Below are 22,164 nucleotides of genomic sequence, written 5' to 3' on the forward strand. Positions count from 1 at the left end.
AAGTCGCTTTCCCATCATACCAATCCAAAGCTTGCACCAGCCATAGTACCACCTTCAGCTGGATCCAATCATTTTATCCCATAACTTTTTGCAGTTTTCATTGTGTTAGAGTGGGACTGTCTATTTGCTGATGATCACCTAGTTACTAAATATGCATGTCTGGTTACCTAAAGAGATTGCTTGTTTCTCTGTCCTGTTCACATTATGTTTTTTGGTTTGGAAGGTTTTTGTAATCGTTTCAGACAGATGTTTTAATATCGCCCCCGCGTGTAGTAAACAGTGAAAACACGCAACGGCCGTAAACAAAATTTCTATCAATGGCGGGGGAGCGTTGTCTTCTACATTACGAGATAACTCGTCAATATGGGGCGGGAAGAAAAGATTAATGGTCTTCCGTACTGAGTGACAATAAATTAATTTTGTTTTTCATCGAAATCAGAATCAAAAAAAAAAAAATGTATTCAAGGGTTTTTTGTCTAAAAAATATTAAGCAGAAACTACGGGTTTCAAACATGGTGATAAAACTAATAGAACAATGGGTTGACTTCTTCGGCACACAATTCAGGCAGATTTTAGAATGATTTTTGGAAGCATTATTCACTCTCAGGAAAAAAGGTACAAGCAGCGTTCCAACTGGGTCATTTTCCTTGTCAAAAGGTACCACTTTGTACCTAAAGAGTCCATATTCGGTACCTTCAAAGGAACATATTAGTACCTCAAAAGTGTACATATTAGTACCACTAAAAGGTACAAAAAAGTTGTAACCTTTGAATAAGGTACTGACCCAGTTCAGCTTTGGTCCCTTTTTTTCTTAGGGTTTGACATGAGGGGGGACTGGAATCATGGCTGATGAAAAGTAAGGTTTTGCCGTCAAAAGGACTAATATTACAACATACAAAAAAGGACTCAATGATAAAAATGTATTAACATGCTTAAAGGTTTATATATAGATATCATATTATCTATAATTATATTAACGATTCTATCGATATCTCGATCTATCTACTACTATATATATATACACTGAGATATAACCTTGGTAAGCATAAAAGCACGTCATTTCAGTAACAAGCATTCAGCAATTTTTACCCATGCCAAAATAGAATGTAGTAGTCTTTCTTGTAGATTTGTATGACCCAAAACTCCATCCTTTTGTCATTCAGCGCTGGTGCGTCTCCGTGGTTACGAGGATGTGGGCAAAGACTTGCAGGAATGAAGGAGGAGAGTGCGAAAGATGGCCATGGAGAGAAGGTGAACCATCCCAGAGCTCTTCCGACCGCTGCTTACCGCCAGCCTCTGCTCATCGCTGTCATCGACTGCAGGTCTCCCAGCAGCTGTCTGGCATCAACGTGCTGTGAGTGACATACATTACCCATCAAGCACTGGGCTGTGTTCGTCGTTACTTCTGCATAATACTACCTACTTATTTTGAATGTGGAAAACAGTATGTATATTGTTTATAATATGCATACTTTATATATGCATTAAATATTTGGATGTCTTACCATACTTGGAATGTGAAACTTTCATTATGTTTCCCAAAGTGCAGTATCCTGAAAATGCAATGTGCCAGGACTTGACTTTACATTTTGAATGTGACAAATGATTTCTTATATCAACCATGAAGTTGTAAAACTTCTACTTTATAGCTTATTATTTGGTCAGACCTGTCAACTGTTAATGTTACACTCAGTGTTCTTGTTTTACTATAACTTTACATTCTTTTAGTTAAAACAATTTGGGACTTTTTCTTTGTGTTTCTGAAAGGTTTTTTATTACTCAACTGGTATTTTTGAGTCAGTGGAGTGAATCACCCATTATGCCACCATTGGAGCTGTGAGCCGTCAACCACCGTCTTTACCTGTAGTATCTGTAAGTATTTTATCATTGAACTCATAAGAAAACATCGTGTGATGTTTTGAAATAATCTACTTTAATTTATAATCCTTCTCTTCAAGCTTTTCCTTGGTGGAGAGGGGCAGGAAAGAAGAACTTTGCACCTTTATTTGTTTGGGTGGAATGGCTCCAGATCGTGAGTAAACGCGTCAGCGCATTGGCCATGACCATTGCGCTTATATTGGGGGGTTCCGCTGATCTGTTGTCATTATGCTGGAAGAATTCACAACCCCACAAGTTCACTGGTAAAAGTGGAACCCAATAATAGGAATGCTAAGGTCGTACCAGTATTTTCTTTACCTTTGTTCCTGATTAGAAAGGACATTGAAGCTCTTTCGGCTACCTCAGCATTGCTGCAGTCCCTTTGGCCTTTTGTGGCCATGTTTGAAATTGGGCCCGTGGGACCCCAGCCCTTGTTCATAGTGGCATGAAACTGTTCTCCAAGGGGGCCACGCTTTCCTGCGGCCATGGCCATTCGCAGGATGGCGCACAACTGGACAAAGCAAACTTCCTTGTTGGACATCAGCTTCCCTAAAACTGGAGGTGTGAGCTTATTTAGAATAAACTTTTAAAAGCAACAGCCATTACTTTAACTACGTAAACTACCTTATTGTTTTAAAGTGTTTTTAAGATACATTATAGTAATATTGGTTATGGAGAACCCGCTTAACAAATAAACATTTCTGGAAAAAAAAAATACATACACACACTTAAAAGCGGATAGTTCACCAAAAAATTTAAATTTGATGTGTATCTTGCCCTCCCCTCCCCCAGGCATCCTAGGACCGTAGGTGACTTTGTTTCTCAGTAGAACACAAATTATATTTTTAGCTTCAGGCGCTGCAGTCTCTCAGTCGCACAAATGCTTGGCAAATGGTAACAGAATTCTTATGAGAGTAAAAAAAAAAAAAACATGCACAGACAAATCCCATATTAAACCCTGCGGCTTGTGATGATAACATTGAGGTGTAAAGACACAAAACCGACTCGGTCCTGTGCAAGAACACTGAACAGTATTATATCTGTTTTTTTTTAACCCTCTGATTCACGCAATGTCTGAACTGTTAGACTTTGTGAATGATGCTTCACAGCAGCAGGGGCCCGTGAGGCATCATCTTCTTCTTGCTTGCTTTTATGGTGAAATTCCGCAGTCAATAAGTGCATTACCATTGACACTCCTAAATGAGATTGTAGATAGAGTGTTAATGGGCCCATTTGAGAGATAGGTGGCGGTAATGCACTTCCAGTTTAAGGTCTTGCGATCCGCCATAAAGTAAGCAGAAGAAGATGGTGAACCTATCCTTTAAATTTTTTAATAATTAACTCTAACCAATTAAAACTAGTTTTAAATAATTATTCTATAATAAAATATTTCATGCCCAAGTGATTTTTTTATGTTAAATTAGTGTATTATTCCCCTTGTGGGGAATTAGCTTTAAAACTTAAAAAAAAAAAAAACCCCCATTAACTTATTCAAAAGCTTTATTAAAAACGTATTAAATCAATTGCCATTACTTTAACCACTTAAATTCTACTGAATTAATATTTTAAAGGAAAACTATTAATATTCTATATGGATAACCAGCTTTTCATTTAAATATTTATTTTAACATATGAGTATAAAAATAGTATTTAAGTTAATACTTATATTTATTTATTTAAAATCACTCACCTTGAAACTTGAAATTTAAATAATTTTAATCAATCTAATTTTATAATTACTCTATTATAATAAATTTTTATCTCATGGAAATAGCAGGTTATTGTGATCTTAATTTGTGTTAAATTAGTGTCTTCTGCTCGTTGTGTGTATATATTTTCAAACTACCAGAATTGGAGGTTCAAGTTGAATGGGATATATTAGTTCACCACAAAAAAAATTAAACTTCTGTCATTAATTACATATCCTTATGTGGTGCTCCAAACCTGTAAGCCCTTCGTTCATCTTCAGAACACCACAATTAAGATATTTTTGATGATGATCCGAGAAGGATTCTGACCCCCATCCATAGTACAGCAATGAAAACTGCAATGTTCCAAGGCCCAGAAACGCAGTAAAAGGACATCGTTTTAAATAGTCCTGACATCAGTGGTTCAATGATAATTTTGTGAAGCTCTGAGAATACTTTCGTGCGCAAAGAAAAACAAAACTAATGACTTTTCTTCAACAATTCATCTCTTTAATTTATTACATCTAATAGCCATTACTTTAACACACTTAAAAACTAAAAAATGTTCCTAATGTAGAAAATTTTTGATCTTCATAACTAGCTGTCGTGAATTTATTTTGGTGGTAAAATTGTGTGCACAATGTCAGAATTGACTTTTTTCTTATTGTTTGTGAATTACAGGAGCTGTGCGGGCCATATGTCTTAATTATATTTATGATCTTCCTCATCTTCTTCTCATCTTTACGTACTTTAAAGTACGGAGAACCAAAGGGGCGAACTTTTCGATGACCATCGCCCGTGGTTTTAGCGGGGGAGAGAATCGCCAGCGGCTGCCCCTCTGTGGAGGAGCCCGGCAGAGTTGCACTTTCCTGCCTCTCCAGTCAAAGAAAAGGTCCCATATGGTGGAAGCTTCCAAATCTTCCTCGGAAAACTAGGGTGCAAGCTCATCTGAGAAAGCTGCAGCAGATCTACCACAATGGTGGAGGAGAAGACCGAGGCTCAGTTACACCAGCCACTGATGGATTCTAGTAAAGAGGAGAAGTCAAATTCCACCATCTAAGAAGCGGTTGTAACTAAATATAGCTTAATATGATTAAAGCCATTACTGTAGCCACTGAAGCTAGAAATATAATACTAGAATTTATTTTAACTGGAAGAGATTATTAATGGTAAAACAACATTATCAACGGGAACCACAGTAGAGAGTCACAGATCTCCTAGACATATTTTGAAAGGATGTATGGATAGCTCATAGTTGACATGAGCTTTATTTATTGTGTAGTTCGACAAAACTGATGAGATTGGTGCAATATTGATTCATGTGAAAGGTTTTATCCTTTTATATGCTTCATTCCTGTTGGTGCATTGTAGTGCAGTTTTAAATTGTGAATTATCAAATTGGTCATGGTTTAACAAAAAAATTGATCACTCAAACCGAAAAGGGAATTTTATATTTGGCCTTCATAGTTCTCGCCATTTTCAACTGTCAAACCTCCTTGTGTTTTTTTTTTTGTTTTTTGTTTGGACACAATTTAGAAAACCAAAGTGTTTTTTCCCATTGAGGGCTGATAGTGGCTGCGGTCATCATAATCTCAAAGTTTTTGCACTGATGATGTGGTTATTTTTGATGCTAATAATATACTGTCAATGTATATTCGAAAGATATATACATTTTCATTACTTCAGATCCACTACAACTATCAGCAAAACCACTTAAACATATAAATAAAAAATATTTTGTAATGAATCTTCTAATTAATTATAAGAATTTTAAGTGCTTAGCTAGTAGTAAGCTTATGCCCTGATAGAAATAAATTGCTAGTTTACTGCCACACAAGACCATATTACATTTAAAGAAACAGACTCTTCGGATATATAATGTCACTCATTCAATCTAAAAATCACAGTAGATGTTTGTATTGTAGAGGATGCAAAATGGTTCAACTCAGTGTTCAATGGATTTTCACACTTTAACTTACTATATATACAGTCTCAATAACTAAACAAGCTCCACATTTTTTCAGATATCCAAGATTAAGATTTTTTAGCAAATGACAAGGAGGAATTTTGCTAGATATTTGACCATTAATTATGACTACTGAATTTCCTGTGCTTGGTGATTTTTAGTATTTCAGCGGGTTTCATGTGCTGCACCCGACTCACTTTGAGGTTTTACAGAGTAGTGAGACAAGTCCTCATCTGATTTGAATTAATGTGTTTATAATACTAATAGAGCTGTAGTTTTGCACTTTTGGCCGACATTCTGTTTTAATCCCTTTCATAGAGAACATATAGGTTTTTTTTCATACTTTTATTTTTTATAATTTCTATCATGTAAGTCAGATAGACACGTAGCTTTATGCTGCCATTGCCTAGGTGTTGCTATTTTTGTCTATATATTGAATGTGAAAGTATTTTATTAATAAGCACATTTAAACGCCAGGGTTAATATGACTATGTATGTCTTATGTGGATCATGTATGTGTTGCACGGAGAGAAAACTCCAAAAAAGACCAGAGGAAAGAACATTCCTCTTGCAGTAAAATGCACTGTTGGTTTGTATTCCAGCGGTCAAGTGCAGCTTCACATTGAAGGTCAGCCCTCTTCTAACACTAGCAAACAGGAACCATCTTATTAACTGTTTAAATACCTTGCACATATTGTATCTGTTACTGTGGCATAATGTACACAAGGCTCACTTTGCTTACTGTACAGTTAGAAGAGCATCACCCTGTAATACCCAAGTTCATGTTTCTGTGTTAAAATGGTTTAATTGATTGTAATTCCAGGTCAAAGGAGCGAGTGTCTGCTAAACAGAAGTTGTTGATGTTTTTGACGTTTGTATATTTTATGGTTGGCTTTTCCTATCCTGCTGTGTTGTCAAAAATTCCATGAGTGGTAACTGTGTACAGTTGTTGTATTTTTTGTGAATAACTAGTCTAAATTATTTCTTCTCTTAGTTACTTATGTTTCCTAGTAACTGTTATAGGTATACATCAGATTCAAGTGAAGTATATACAGTAATGCATTTGTGGTATTTTGGAGTAGCCTGTACTCTCATTGTAATCATCAAAAATACTATTCAATCCATCACTATAAGTCAATAAAGACCCATACTGTTTTTTACGCAGTGTGCATATAAACTCTCCCACATATGAACCGGTCTTGTCAATATTTGGATAATTCGTATTTATAGCTCTTTCCCGATAACTAGAGTTACGTATTTTTAATCACCATCCGACTGATATTAAAATAATACAGCGTCATTTGTCGTTCAGGATATATATAATAATAACCAATCATCTTCAAATAACGACCTTTTGAAGCCATCAGATTTTTAGCATCACTCTTTTTGTGCGTCATCAACCGTGCTTCTGGTTAAAAACAGGTGAAGAGAAACTTTTTAGACAAAACAAAGATGAAATCGCATTTATTGAAGGATTATTATAAAACCTAACGTATACTGTAGTTACTTCAGTTTCCCCCACGGACCAACACCGCAGTCTTGGGTGTAAGTGGAAAATGCAATACGTTTAAAGAATATTTTTAAAAGTAGGTCTAATTTTGAACAGGTCAGGTGACCATTATTATTTACAACTGCACGTACTAACGATGACTAAACTGACAAAAAGTAAATTTGCATGAATAAATAGTGTATTTTAAATACATTATAATACAATAGCCTTACCAATAAATATACAGTTACCAGTTATCCAGTTACCAATAAAATATACCAATAATATAATTTTAAATTACCATTTGAATTAGCTGTACCAGTGAACAAAGTGGTACAGTATAGTCCAACCTAAAATAAATAATAAGTTAAATCACAATACCTGAATTATTACTGACTTAGACACAGTTGTGTGGTGTGTGTGTTGTTCATACATGTTTACATTGTAGCTTTTTGTCTATTAGCTGCAAATTTCATATGTGTATGACACAATCTTGCATAACCTTTTACATAACCTCCCTCGTTCGTCATTTGTGTGATGCAATTAAGCTTTTAGCCTTTATCCTTAATCTAAAGCTCTGAAATAATAGCACATGCTTGCTTGATGAGATAATGTGCTTGTTTAAATTTGATAGAGTGATGTCCAGCTGTCTGTAACAAGCACTGGCTCTCTGTAATCCTTTGAAAGTGCTAATCTCAAACCTTAACTGTTCATTTATTCATAGCTCGTGCGCTGCTCTTGTGGTGAGTCTTTGGATTGATCAAGTACATAAAAGGGTATCATTAGAGCACAGCATAGTTGTATGATTCTCCATAGCCCGCCTCCCGTATGTATTTCTCCATGTCCAGCGGGCTCAGTCACTCGCAGCACTGTCTGATCATTGGACGCTTCTCTCTCCTGATTGGAGCTTTTTGGTCAGCTCAGCCACTGAGACTCGATCCTTTTGGTTTCCACTGACAGCAGGATTTGGATAATAGAATATCTAGAGAAGAAATATTATGTAAGTGCATGTTATAGTGGCACTATCGAAACGAAAAATGGTATGCGTCTTATTATGGTATAGGCCATCTTGACAAAACTTAAAACTGACATTAGAATTCCCTGAGTGGCACTTCAATTTTATGTTAGCTTTTTTTTTTTTATCAGTTATGTGCATTAGGGTTGGTGGTTATTTACATCTTATGTTGTTAAAATAAATGTTTATTTCATTATTTGTATTGTCACATTTTTTTTGTATTTTGTGTGTATAATGCAGTGCACCAGGATTATTATAGTTAACTGCAAAACACAAAATAAATATTTACAGTGCATGTTTTTTTAGATAAACGTTAACCGTGTGGGTGAAGAAACCGTACAGTGTATTAGAGCATGTGGGTGGTCCTCTTCTAGTGTGTTCACATCTCTGTAAATGCTGCAGAAACGTTCGCTGGCCCATGGATGTTGGGAAAGGGCGGGATTCTCCTGAGATTAAAAACAATGGGGATAAAAGAGCTTTAAACAATTTCATAATTTATTTTTTTCTATATAAATGGAAACCTTGCAGCTGTAGCTGTATTATACTGGATTACAGAAACCACACCTAATGTCAACATCTCATACAGGTGCAGCAAAATGCCAAAGGACCATCTATGGAGGATTAAACAGAATGGACACAATGTCCCCCCCCCCCCCAAGATCAAAGGTGACAACAACATTAACTGAAAATAGGCTACAAATAATTATCACAAACTCACATGTCGCCGCTTTGCTGGAGAGGTTGTCGTGCTAATGCTTCTGGAGCTTGCCATTTTCTCATTTCTATATCTTCTGCATCTATAGAGGCTGCACTCATTTTTTCTGCGATATGCCGGAACCCAAACCCCAGAGCTTGACCGACAGGTCCCGACCAACCAAGACACTGTTGAGCCTATGAACATTGCCATGGATGTAGATGAGTTCTTACTATGCAGATACTCCCGTGATTGTGTTAGAATGAGGAACTTGATCTTGGGTGTGACAAAGTATTTATTGTACATTGTAAATCATAAATGCTTTGGTTAAGTGCTCATGACTGGTCAATGATTAAATGCATGGCTAGAGTCAAACAAAGTAAAAGGCTCTGTGATTTATGGAGTTGCCAGTATGTGCATGCCTGATGTGTCTTATAAATCTCTCCATTCATAAATATATGATTAACATTGTTGCCAGGCCGCTTTTGTCTGTCAATTCAACTGTATATATCTTGCAAGCTGATTTGTTATCTAACCAGAGCAGATGCAATCTGAGCGCCCATGGTAAGGGATTCGTCTTTTTCAGTCATGTCACACGGTGCCTCCTGACCTGTGTGGTCCTGTGAAAGAGATTTACAGTCAGTCAAACAAAAGTGAGGTATAAAGTAGTAGTTTTGACTTTTAAATCAATCCCTTGCAAATGAGATCATCGGGAATGACACAACCACTCTTAGGTGACCTCAGCAGTGCAAATGACTGATCAATGTGAGAGTGTAATGTCAATATTGTACTGTAATTGCTAGACGTGTCATATTTATCTTGAAGAATTGAAGATTTGAGACTTTTAGTTCATGTTTATTCCTGTGTTGGCAAAGCTGAATTTTCAGCATCATTACTCCAGTCTTCAGTGTCACATATCCTTGTAGAAATCATTCTAATATAAGTGATTTGTAAACTAAAAAACGGGGAAAATCCCTTTTCATGTCCCACTCCCATAGGGAAAATACGTTAAAAACACAGGAAATAAAAAACTGAGTTCATCAAGCCAAGCTAGTTTTTAGCAGTGTCCCTTGCAAGAGAGAAAATGAAGCATCACTCATGTACCTGTCTGCACCTCCACAGGAAGCTCAGCAGGTCACGGTGTTCCAGCTCCTCTACGGCAATCATCAACGGTGTCTGCACAGACACCACCCCTAGCAATTTGGGCAATGATGGATTGCGGTCCCAACTCTGAAAGGAAGGTGGGCAAACCCCAGAAAGGACTGGCGCTCTTTGGCATTGGCTGATTCTGCATGAGGATAAAAGTAGAAGAAAGTAAGATTGTTTGTCCGCCTGGTTATCTGTCTGTCTGTCATTCAATATGACTGTCTGTCTATCTACTTATCTAACTTGCTGGCCACAATGGTGAGGTTTTGTAGCTCAGCTCATTCTTTCGAGAATAAAACATGCAAACTTCCAGTTTCAAACCCTGATCTTTAATTACAAGTGAGGCAGAATTCTACCACTGATTCATAATAAAATACACTGTAAAACGTTTGTTTATATTCAGAACACAAATTAAGATTTTTTTTTTTTAAGAAATCCGAGAGCTTTCTGATTCTGACCCTGCATAGACAGCAACGCAACTGACATGTTCAAGGCCCAGAAAGGTAGTAAGGACATTGTTAAAATAGTCCATGTGACATCAGTGGTTCAACAGTAATGTTATGAAGCCACTAAAATACTTTTTTGTGTGCAAAGACGACAAAAATAAAAAATAAAAAAATATAAAAAAAAAATAATAGCTAACTGAAATATTAAATAAAATAATATACTATAAATAAATTGTACAATAAATTAATATTATTAAAATCAAATGCAAATAATAACAATAACAAAAAAATAATAATAATGTTTATCCAACAGTACCTTTAAGCACTCGTAAAACGACTGGCTGTCTGTCCATGACACAGCTCTGTGCCATGTGACCGTGTTGTCTGGTTTTACTGAGAAGTGAGAGGAAGTGGAGAGACCAGCTGAAAGAGGTCCGGATGCCTCGCGGTGGTTTGCTGAGGTACTGCAGGGCTTGAATTCTGCAGGTCATGGTGAGGTTGGGGCTGTCATGGGAATAACCTCATGTTCCAATGGGTTCAGCTCTGCTGGAGCTGTTGTTGCAAAGTAAATTAAAAGATTAAGAGTAGAGATAAAAAAAAAAACATCGAGTCTGTTGTATGTTCTTACCGTATAACTTTTGAGAAAGAACCTTTCAATAAACTCTTTGATAATTAATGAACAAGATAATCTATTAATATACACTTCAGGTCATTCATAATTTATTTAAACCCGTTTAAATAAACTATAGTGATCCATGCCTGGTCAGGAAGACTTATAAATAAACATTCTATCGTGCATGAACCGGAAGACCTTTAAATAAGCACAACACACAACAAGCGACTTGAGTGTTTGAAGTGTGTAACAAAGTCAGATTCCGTAGCTACCGTCAATGCCTTGCAGGTGCTGTCTATTGCTGTTACGGTGTCTGTGTGTGTTATGATGGTGTTGTGTTTCATCTTTTTCATTTCTGTGGTGTCCATAAAGATGTGAGGGCTTCTAGGAGCATTTGAGCACAAACAAAATGAAGCAGTGTGACCAGAAAAGCCAGGAGAAACAGCACAGGAATAACGATCAGTTCGACTTCAACTAAAAACAAGCACCCCTGTAAAGAAAGGTAGAAACACAATGTGATTAGAAAGCTGAATTCCATGTGTCAAATTTTGCATGTTTTACTCACAAGATAGGGAAAACTAAATATAATGAATACGTGACCATAACACACATACTTACCACAAATGAGTGCCTGCATACACATGGATTGTTGCGTTAGTTGAATTAGACATACTGTAAAAGGAAACATATATATATTACCACCATTAATGAGAACTGCGCAAAGCACCAACTTCAAAACATATAAACTGATATCCAGTAATTCAAGTGCAATGCTATTCACGATGCAGCCTTATGTTTTTTATGATGTTGTATAACATCTCTGGCATAATCACTATGTGTGCCAGTTTGGCAGCTCACCTTGCAAGACCTAAAACCAGACTTTACAATATTTGCATTGATTACCCATGTAGTTTGCATGTTTGTGTTTTGTAGAGAATATTCGTTATAATGTTGTTATTTTTTTTTTTTTGTGGTAATGTAGATTACACAGATCAAATCATGTTTTTGAAGAGTAAGATTTTGTTATGTTTTATTTTTGTTTTTTTTTTTTTTAATAAATAATTCCTCTTCTAGCTCACCAAGCCTGACATTTAATTTGATGGCAAAATAAAAGAGAAATTCTTACTGTTCAAAAACACTTTTGACTGGCTATTTTAGCTGTAATCATTGATTTGTACAAAGTACTTTGTAAGCATCAATCATAAAGATAGATTTGCTTTGTCTTTTGTTAATGTCTCTGACATTTTTTATGTCAGCCATGAAATATGTAAGTAATGTTTGTCTTGGGAAAACAAGACAACACCTTCAAATGCACAAGAGTCCCATTCTATTTGATCGCAGATAAAATGTTTGTTATAATTCATGACAATGATGGAGCTTTTTGCCTCTATATAAAACACTGGCATGAGTAAAGAAAAATATGATCTACACTTGTAGTCCATACATTGACATTTGTGATCAATGGTTTAAAAAATAGAGCATTCACGTTATCAAGATTATCAAGAACATCAGTGCACGTACAGTAAAAAAAAAAACACCATGGTTACACATAGCACGTACCTTGAGCACCAATGCCTCGCCACCAAAGGATTCACATCCTATAATCAGCACCATCTTTTCGTGATGATTGTGTATGGGGATACCAGATCATTCACGCACTCAACACGGTTTCTCTGCAGATATCGTCGTCACCCTTAAACATGGCCCCACAGAGCAACCACCACCAACGCCAGGAGTGCGCAACTGATGAAGTCGTATAATGTAGCAACTACTAAACTTCTTGAGATTCAATCAAATTTTGATTTAACTATAATATTTGCCACGATGAAAATGTGTTAGTGTCAAGTTTTCAGGTTTTTATGTTTTGTATTGTATACATAAATTAATAATTATATAGATATATAAATATAATAGTTATATCAGATATGTTATTTATATTTTTTTTAAAAGCATATATAACTATATATTATTATATATACATCCAACACACAAGCAGTATATGTAAAATAATATGTGCGGATAAATGTATATGGTTAGCATGTTAATGCACTTAACATGGCATCTTTCTTTGTGTGGTAGAATGGATGAGCTGTCTTCTCATTTTCCAAACTTCTTTTTTTCAGAAGGCGTTCTGGTTCATTCGCTGTTTGAACAAATGGTGTTTTGCTGTATTTTATTCTCTAAGTATCAACTTCTTGGTCCCCATCTCTTCGTATTCTACAGTGCTCTTTGTTTTTGTGCTGTCTGTCATCTACCTGCATTCTTGCTGCCACACCCACATCCTACAGCTGTTTCTTAAAGCTCCGCCTTCACCTGAGTTCTGCCATGCTTCACTGTACCACAGACAGTTAATGATAAAAGACTGGCTCAGTTGTCATATGTTGATACAATAATGTATCATATGTTTGCCATGGAAGGTTTAATAAATATTTGCATGCAATTCTACCTGTATTTGAATACATCTTAAAAGGAATAGTTCACCCAAAAATTTGAATTTGATTCAAATTTAATCAACTTCAGGCCATCCAAGATGAGTTTGTTTTTGCATAAGAACAGATTTGGAGAAAATAACTCTTTATAAACTGTTAGCATCTAATTGTTTTTAGATAATACGTGCAAGACTGCTTTCCTTATCTGAACAAATTTGGAGAAATGTAACATTACATCACTTTGCTCACCAATTGATCCTCTGCAGTGAATGGGTGCCATCAGAATGAGAGTCCAAACAGCTGATAAAAACATAACAATAATCCACAAGTAATCCACACGACTTCAGCCCATCAGTTAATGTCTTGTGAAGCAAAAAAAAACCTGTTTCAACTTTAAACGGTCACTTCAACCCAAAAATTCAATAATAACTCTTCCTCCATGAAAAAGTTTATCCCCTGTTGATCCTCTCCCTTCAAAATCCACCCAACTTTTTTTTTTAGAACCATCTTAGGCTTGATCTCCAATTTCTCTCCTGATTCAGACAAAATGGTCTTTTTCATTGGGGAGGACGCATAGTGTGGATAGAGGACACGTAATTTCGTGTAATACGTAATTGTTGACTGGTTAACTAACCTGTGGATTATTGTGATGTTTTTATGAGCTGTTTGGACTCTCATTCTGATGGCACCGCATTCACTGCGGAGGGAGCTTATTCATGAGGCAAATGATGTAATGCGTTATCCTACTTTTTTTTTTCCATTCTTATCCAGAATGTGTTTTATATTAACGCTTAAAAACTGTCTCAGTGTGTCATTAAGTGTATTGTTTAACATTCTGTTGGTCATCGCTGATGAAAAGGGCGAATCAGAGATGGCACTGGCCAATTTGGTCCACTCCCTGTAGCTGCCCCCCTCATCATGTTTCATGGAGGACGGGGATTTCCTCGGCTGCTCAAACCCTCACTGTGCCCCTTTCCAATGAACAGGTGATCAAAGTCTTAGCTTTGTTGCCAGGGGCAACAGGATTTGCACACTATTACATAAACCAGCCCCGCTTAATGAAGGGCAAGATGGGTTTAGTTTGGCATCTACGCTCTCTTTGTAACTCTCACACACATTCATAAACACATGGTATGTGGTCACCGGCACATCCCACATAACTGGCAACACAAACACTTAGTCAGGCACTGGACTGCTGTGGTTGCACCACAAGAAAGGTGTGTGAGAAGAGATGGCCTGTGGCTAGCGTTACAGCCCGGAAAGAGAGCTTGAAGTGGAGAACTTGCATTGCCCTCTCTCCCTCAGTCTGTGCCCCCCCAGGGTGGGAAGCTAAGACAGACAGGCAGTTTTATTTTTGGTCGTGACAGTTGTGTCAATGGCCGCAGATGCGTCGGCAAGCAGGCTCTGAGATATCACAGCCCGTGGTCAGTCCCTGCTCTCTCCTTCTCGCTCCTCTCTCTATCTCCCCTCCGCAACCTCTTTCTTTTTGCCCCCCCTTTCTCCCCTCTGTTCTTGTTAAGTCTGTTGTGAATTGCTGGTGTCTCTGTCGTTTTAAAATCGTAGGGGTCTAAAAGATGTTGCACAATCTTTGCATGAGGTGTAATATTGTTACTGCCTGAGTCACGTGTTGAGCGCTGGGCTGCAGCACTCGCGGGAAAGGTGCAACAGGAGTTATCATTTCCTCCTGGCCATTTTTGCTCTCCCTTAATTCCACTCTCTCCTTATGTATGTATAGTTCCGCTCCTGAATAGGACTGTACTATTATTGTAAGTTTTGCAGTGTTCAACATTTTTTAAGAGAATAACATCCCAGAGCACCCATCCGACCATACCACATTTGGCTATGCAAAAATGTGTTCATTCAAAATCAAGTAGAGATTAATCATAATTTAATAAATATAATTAAAGTCTTTTTAAATCACCTTTTCTTAATTTCTCTGTTTTTGAGCTTGACTTTTAAATACTGTGCAAATAAGCAGAAAGTGTATTTTGCACTTTTTCTAACAACTTTTTTTTAAAAAGTTGACAAAAACTATGATAGAAATCTTTTTTTAACATGCAGTATAAAACACATAGAAGATTAATTTTCTAACATTCAAAATCAAAAGACTAACTGAAAGAATCACCTAAATATACATTGTCAACCAAATTTCATACATTACTAAGTTTGGGGTCAGTATATTTTTTATTGGTTTTTGAAGGAAGACCCTTTTTGCTCAACAAACACAGTAATGGTGAAATATTATATTAGGATCTTTATGTCCCTTGAGCTCCAGAACATCTCGTGTGATTGACTGTCTGCTGTGTTGCTGCTTTGACTGACAGGGGAGATGATAATGAGGTTGATCCATGTTTGAGTGTTTGAAATGGCGATGTATACATCCTGGTTAGAGTGTACTATATACAGTGTAGTTTGCTTTTTTATATCATCAGTTGAGGTCATCTTTTGCCAGTCTTGTCACTGTGATTAATTGAACAGTATGTAACCTTGATTGTAAATGTGTAAATGTTTGATCAAGCATATTTTGGTTATGGGTCCACCTACAGCAATACCTCAATCTTCCAGTGATTTGCCGCAAGAAAACAACTAAAAGGCATTTAAGAAATTGATTTTTGAGTTGATGTCTTGATTTGTAGGAGTTTAGCTTTAGGACAATGAGCAAAGGATTCCCATGCAGCGCATAACAGTGGTATTGTAGAGTTTTATCATGTCCTGGCTTCTAGTAACCAACACTGGCAAACAGCAAAAACTTGGCACCTCAAGCTGTTTTCTTAGCAATTTTTGTTGCAAACAGGGCTGTATTAGCTTTAGGTTTACTTTAACAGTGGTTAAGTTATTTCAGGAGTTTTTTGTGATGATATTGGTTGCATTTTTTGTTGTCAACCTGAATCTGTCAGCTATTTGTCTCATTTTACTGTTTAGTAATTTCCCTTATTTTATTTCAAGCTTTTTTTAAGTTACCAAAAAATCCCTATTTTTTAATAGTTTATAGATTTTAAGTTAACACTAACAACACTGTGTGATTCACATATGAGGTCAATAATTTTAGTTATTTATGTATTTATTTATTTTTATTTATTTTTTTACTTTTGTTACTTTACTTCTACCTTTTACGAAGTGCTTGCGTCCGCCGAGTACGTAATCCAAATGAGAGAAGAGCCTCGTGACAGAAGGTCAGACGACAGGCAATTAAATTTGGTATGACGTGTTTATGACACGAGTGTGTCATTGCGAGGGGCCGACGCAGGGAAGAACATCTATTTTAGAAGGCCCTTCACAAATTACCATGCCTTTACATAACATCACATGACAATTGCCTCGATAGTCCTCCTATACCTCGCTCATCAGCTGACTAAAGCTCAGCAGCATACCATCACAAACTCTTTCACCACACCCCTTTAGCTGTGAAGCACATTAGCAATTTTTCTGATCAGATGTACGTTAGGTTGTAGATGTGGCTCTTAGTATTTTATATGCGAAATGCGGCTAAGGAATCTTTGGTTGCGAGTGTCTCAGACATACATCGCATGTGTGAAACTGCTACTCTCCAGTGCCTCAGTTAGCTTTCTAGTGCGAGTTTTAGTCATGACAGTGTCACCTGATTATCGGTTTCCAACTTTTCCTTGGGAGTCCATTGAAGACAGATGACACAAATGAGACTAATAGAAATCACGCCACCCAGAGGTGTGTGGGGGAGGGTGGGCTGTAAACAGTGGGTCACAACCCGAAGATATTATAGCCTAGCGTGCTAGTATTACAGGCCCTGGGTAGAAGGGGTAGTTCCAATCTATGGCGGATGGAGGGGGGTCTCACGGCGGGGTTGGTACAAAAGAACCATAGATGTAGGAGGCAGACTGGTACATGAGAGATGAAGAAAGAGAGGAGGGGGTGAAATATGGAGAAAGCAAGAGGAGTTACAATGTACTGTGGGAAACGGTGAAAGTAACTGGATAGAGGCGCATGGAATGAGAGAGAGTTGTTTTAAATGAGGACGAGGATTTATACATGATAAAACCTATCCATCTACATGGGCCCATTCAAGGAAGTTGAAAGTGCAGCGCCTAAATGCTGCATCAAAACTGCAAATAGTCAACCCATATAGATGCTTGCGTTTAATATTTGCTGTAAAACATAATGCCTAAACAGCAAAGAAAAATGGTTTTAAAATGGCTATAAGTATAGCTGTGTATACCATAATAGTTTCATATGCGAAATGTTTGCTTGAGTACAAAAATATAGCATATAAAAGAGAAAAAGTAGTATTAAATAAAAAACAATAAAAAATATAATATCACTTTACAATATTACTGTTTTTACGCATAGTTGATTAAATTAATGCAGTATGTATTACAAACTTTTTATTTTCTATGCCAACCTGGAGGTATCAATGTTAAAAACAGTTTGCTGCTATATTTTTGAGGAAACCATGATACGGGATTCTTGTGATTATAAAAAAACCAGCTGTTTATTCGAAACGATTTTTTTGTAAAAATGTAAGTATGAATAAAAGACCAGCATTAATTTGAAATAGAACAGTTTTAATGCAAAGCAAATTTATACGGTTATTTGTTTGTTTAATTTTCTTTTACATTATACAATCGTTTATGTCTTATGTGTTGGCCCATATAATATTTACAAAATGATACATTACTATTGGTTCATCATAAAAAAGACAATTTTCAAACCCTTATATTAGGCTTATCAAACAGGAAAATCACCCAACCTGGTCTCATAAAAATACGTACCTACTGTGTCACTTTTTGGTGCAACACCACCGTTTTAACATACCCTTACTGCGACGTTTTCGCTGGACGTTTTTAAAGAGAAATGGTCTACTGAGTGGACGCTAAAACCACTGGTTCAATTTGTGAACCCTGGCACGCTTTTATTACGTTGAAATGGGTACGTATGGCTGTGTATTTATTTATGTTCTTCTGGTACATATTTGCAGCGGTTTCAGAATTCACATATCCGTGATACATGTCGCTAGAAGTTAATGCTAATATTCTTCAAGTAATTGGTTGGCGAAATTACGCTTTTATTGATCGTATCTTGGAAAAAAGTTCCCAGAGGTACATTTTCATCAAGAGATAAGGTAGGGTTTGAATCAGCATAAGAGTAAGTAAACGATGAAACAGCTGTTATTTTTGAGTTTACTTTCTGAGTCTCGCTAAAAAGTGCACCCGGTACATTTTATGCCATGAGACAGTAAAAATCCACCACAAACAGGGGTGAAAAATATTTGATCATGTTAGTCCTTCAAGTAAAATGACTGAACCCCCCTCTGCATCTACAGTCATTTTTCCATTGGTTTAACTTCTTACATTTTCTAAAATGAGATTCCTATCAGACTCAACAGCTATACATATTTAGCCATGTGTAAAAACTGCAATTTGCCTGCTGTCAGCAAAAAAAAAAAAAGATTCTGTTGTGCTAACTTTTCTTTGTATGAAGCATCCACCATTTGTCAACACATTTTCTTAACCTGAACGCTTCTGTCAGATCCACATTTACCTTTTCACCATCTTTATTTCCATAACTAAAAAAAATAGTATCTGTAAGTCTACCAAGTCTAAAGTCAACAATTGTAGTTGATCACTCTGATGCAATGAATAAAAGGTTTGTATTCATATTCTTAACAGGAGGTTAAATGCTTGTAATAAATGAGTAATGACCTACTATGGGTTATGCTCGCAGACACACAGTGTAAGGTCTACAGTCCATCATGTCCCCGATCGCCATTACTCTCCCTATCATTAGGGAAAATTTGCAAATTGTTTTCAGAGTAATTTTGCAGATTAACATGAAACATCTATCTCATTTAAATACAGTAAGAACAAAAACGCTTTTTGTTTCAGGTCAAGCTACTGGGGGGTGGTGTGGTGGGAGTGAAGACACCGGGAATGTATTTTCCAGATGTCCTGGGTCTCATCCGGATGGTTATAAATCTAAATGTATACTACTGCTCTTCCGCCGGTGGTCTTACTCGAAGCATGCGCCGAAATTTTCTTCTATTTTTTTTTGGACTCCCTCTCTTCTGTCACCTCTTTTTTCTATTTTTTTTTTCCTTTTTTTTTTGGAGACATTTCTGTAACAATTTATTTTTGTGATCACACCAGTGAGGAATATTAAAATTGATATCAAAATCACTTTTTTGAATATTCGATCAAACAGAATGATAAAAGTCCTTGTATTTTAAACACGGTTAATCTGAACGAACCTAATGACAGCATACAAACAATGACCTTCTTGAATGTTAATGAATAATAAAAATAACATTCTGAAAATATTATGACTAATAATAATGTAATTAATATATAATAATTAACAATAGTCATAACAATACTAATTAGGTAGTAATCATAACATTAGTATACACAGGAAAGCATTTATTCTACCTCATCGGATTAAACAATACTTCAAACTTTTTACTGACTTTTGAACTCCTGAAATACACTGTTGTCTAATTCCAAAGTAATGCATCTAGAAAAGGTTTTTTGGTATCTTATTGCCAACCAATGTGACTATTCAGTTTTAGATATGTTCATAAAATGTACAAATTATTTTCAAATGGACTTCATTCTGACCAAACTTTTGAAAGGTATACTGAGCATGTGTCTTGCCATATCTGCACAAGATCATAAGTTATTTTAGTCATCATTAAATACTAATAGTTTTTTTTTTTTTATATATTGTGAAATATGTCACCTTAATTTTTTTAGTTAACTTATTATATATTTGGTTATTAATATTAAGTTTAGTTATTTGAAAAGATGCTTCCATGGGGGATTGTACCTGTAAGTTGCTTTCAAGAGAAATTGTTTCAAGCTATTTATAGCTGATCTCTGGGTCAACAAAAAAACTTTGTGATTTTCCTTCTTTGCTCAGCTATCATGGAGAGTACAGGGAGCCCCTGGTGGGGTGCCCAAGAGGAGAGAGGCCCCCGCCTTCCTGATGGAGAGGACAGCGGAAAAAACATGGACATGGACATCACCACCATGGCACCACCATTACAATCACCATGGGGCGCAGTCACAGCCGAAGCCCAAGCCATCTCACAGCCGCCATCACAGCCCGCCAGCATGTGGAGCCGGCGACATAGGCAGCATTCATGACAGACAGGAGGAGTGATGGGAGCAGGGCCACACACGTCCTCCCTTCAATAACGCCGATCCCTACTGCCAAGTGCAGAGGGTCAATACAATGAGCCTTGCAAAAGCCAGTAGGAACTAAATGTGAAAGTTTGGAAATCTGATAGGGATGTGTAATGTTTTTCCCCAGACTGGTGTGGCCGCGAGTACAGAAGTTCCTTGTGCCTCGAAAATTGTGAGGAAGTACTGATCTTTCCTGGTGTTGTTTTGGTTATTACCATGGCATATGTTTTTTTAGCTGGAACCATGGACATATGACTTAGTGCCAAGAGTCCTACAAGGTATCTTCTCTCCCCAGAATATCCACTGCTTGTCTTTTCTTACTTATTCTTCTGTTTTGGTTAAGTTTTGCTATATATGTTGTAATTTAGTTAGTAATGACAATGGGACATGGTGGGTTCCATGTATCAAAACCCATTTGAAAATCCCTCTTCTACTTTGCCTAGTGTTATATGTCCTATTCTTTTTTGTCTCTTTTCCATGTTTTTCCCAAAACTTCTACATACTGCTTGTTTGTTTTTGTCTTCTTTGCTGTCTTCTCTTTCTCTACCCTCGTGTGCTCCAAACACTTCCTGTCCTTCTACCGTGCTCTCTCAGCCTATAAGTGGTTTTATTGGGAGCTGAGGGCGAAATATCCCGCTGCACAGTTACCTGTTCTGGGTCTTCTCTCCCATGGTAGTCTCATCCGGTTTGGCCTCCCTCTTCTGCCACCGGTGGCCCGGCTCCTCAGGACCATTGGTGTGTAGCTTCATTCTTTCATTAGCTTCTTTTACTTTATTTACTTATTTACTTTTTCTTTTGCCTAATATCCCTATATATATTATATATATCATATATTATATTATATATATTAATATATTATTATATAATTTTTTTTACTTATTATTTTTTTGCGGATCATTTATATCTTTTGCTTCGCCCTCACACTTCTAGAAAATGAATTGAGAATCTGTTTTTTGTTGCTCGTTAGAATACATTTTGCACACTTTCATTAAAGAGTATAGCGTTGTCCCTATGAAAAAAGGGATCATTTAGCTATTTTCTGGCTGTGCATTTGAAAAGCCGAACTCAGTTCTTTATACTATTATTAAATGCTTGGTGAGTTAATTTTGGACCATGTTCCCTATTTATATAATCTCTCTCTTTTTTTATTAATTGAGGTCGTCTCAATTGTTTGTCTCTTAAAAGTACACCTTCTGTATTCTGTGTTCCACTCGTAGTTAATATACAGTATCATCAGTTCGCATAAAAATAGTATTTTCTTTAACTATACTGTAACTTCTGGTGCTCACTGTTTACTACTCAACAACGCCACCTGCTGGTTTATCTGCTATTCAGCCCATTTAATTGCCAAACCTGTGTGTAATTATGCAGGTTGCAGTGAAAGCTATTCTTTTATTTTATCCTATAAAACTGACATTTTAAATTTATTTTGGTTCAGTACAATGTCACAGAGCATCTGGTCAAGTTGATTTACAGAACCTTTATTGCTATTCCTCTTCTTTTTGCAAGCCATTTGATTTGTTTTGTCTCTTTTCTTTCCTCCTCTGATTCTTATTTGCCGACCTCAGGATTCTGGTATCGGCCAGAGCTGAAAACCATACTCCCGAGGTGTTGTTCTGAACGGAGTATTGAACACTCAAGGCATT

The 22,164-nt window shown here is 36.6% G+C and overlaps 1 protein-coding gene and 1 pseudogene across 3 annotated transcripts in view; one reads left to right on the plus strand and one right to left on the minus strand.

The window, feature by feature from the left end:
• The window catches only part of LOC109083778 (CCR4-NOT transcription complex subunit 3-like), a 367,831-nt gene that overhangs the window by 219,028 nt on the left and 126,639 nt on the right, over nucleotides 1–22,164 (plus strand). The gene's annotated exons all lie outside the window — the stretch shown is intronic.
• LOC122140830 lies at nucleotides 7,804–12,549 on the minus strand (annotated as a pseudogene).

Source organism: Cyprinus carpio, chromosome B19 (assembly GCF_018340385.1).
Source record: "Cyprinus carpio isolate SPL01 chromosome B19, ASM1834038v1, whole genome shotgun sequence".
Classification (NCBI taxonomy): Eukaryota; Metazoa; Chordata; class Actinopteri; order Cypriniformes; family Cyprinidae; genus Cyprinus; species Cyprinus carpio.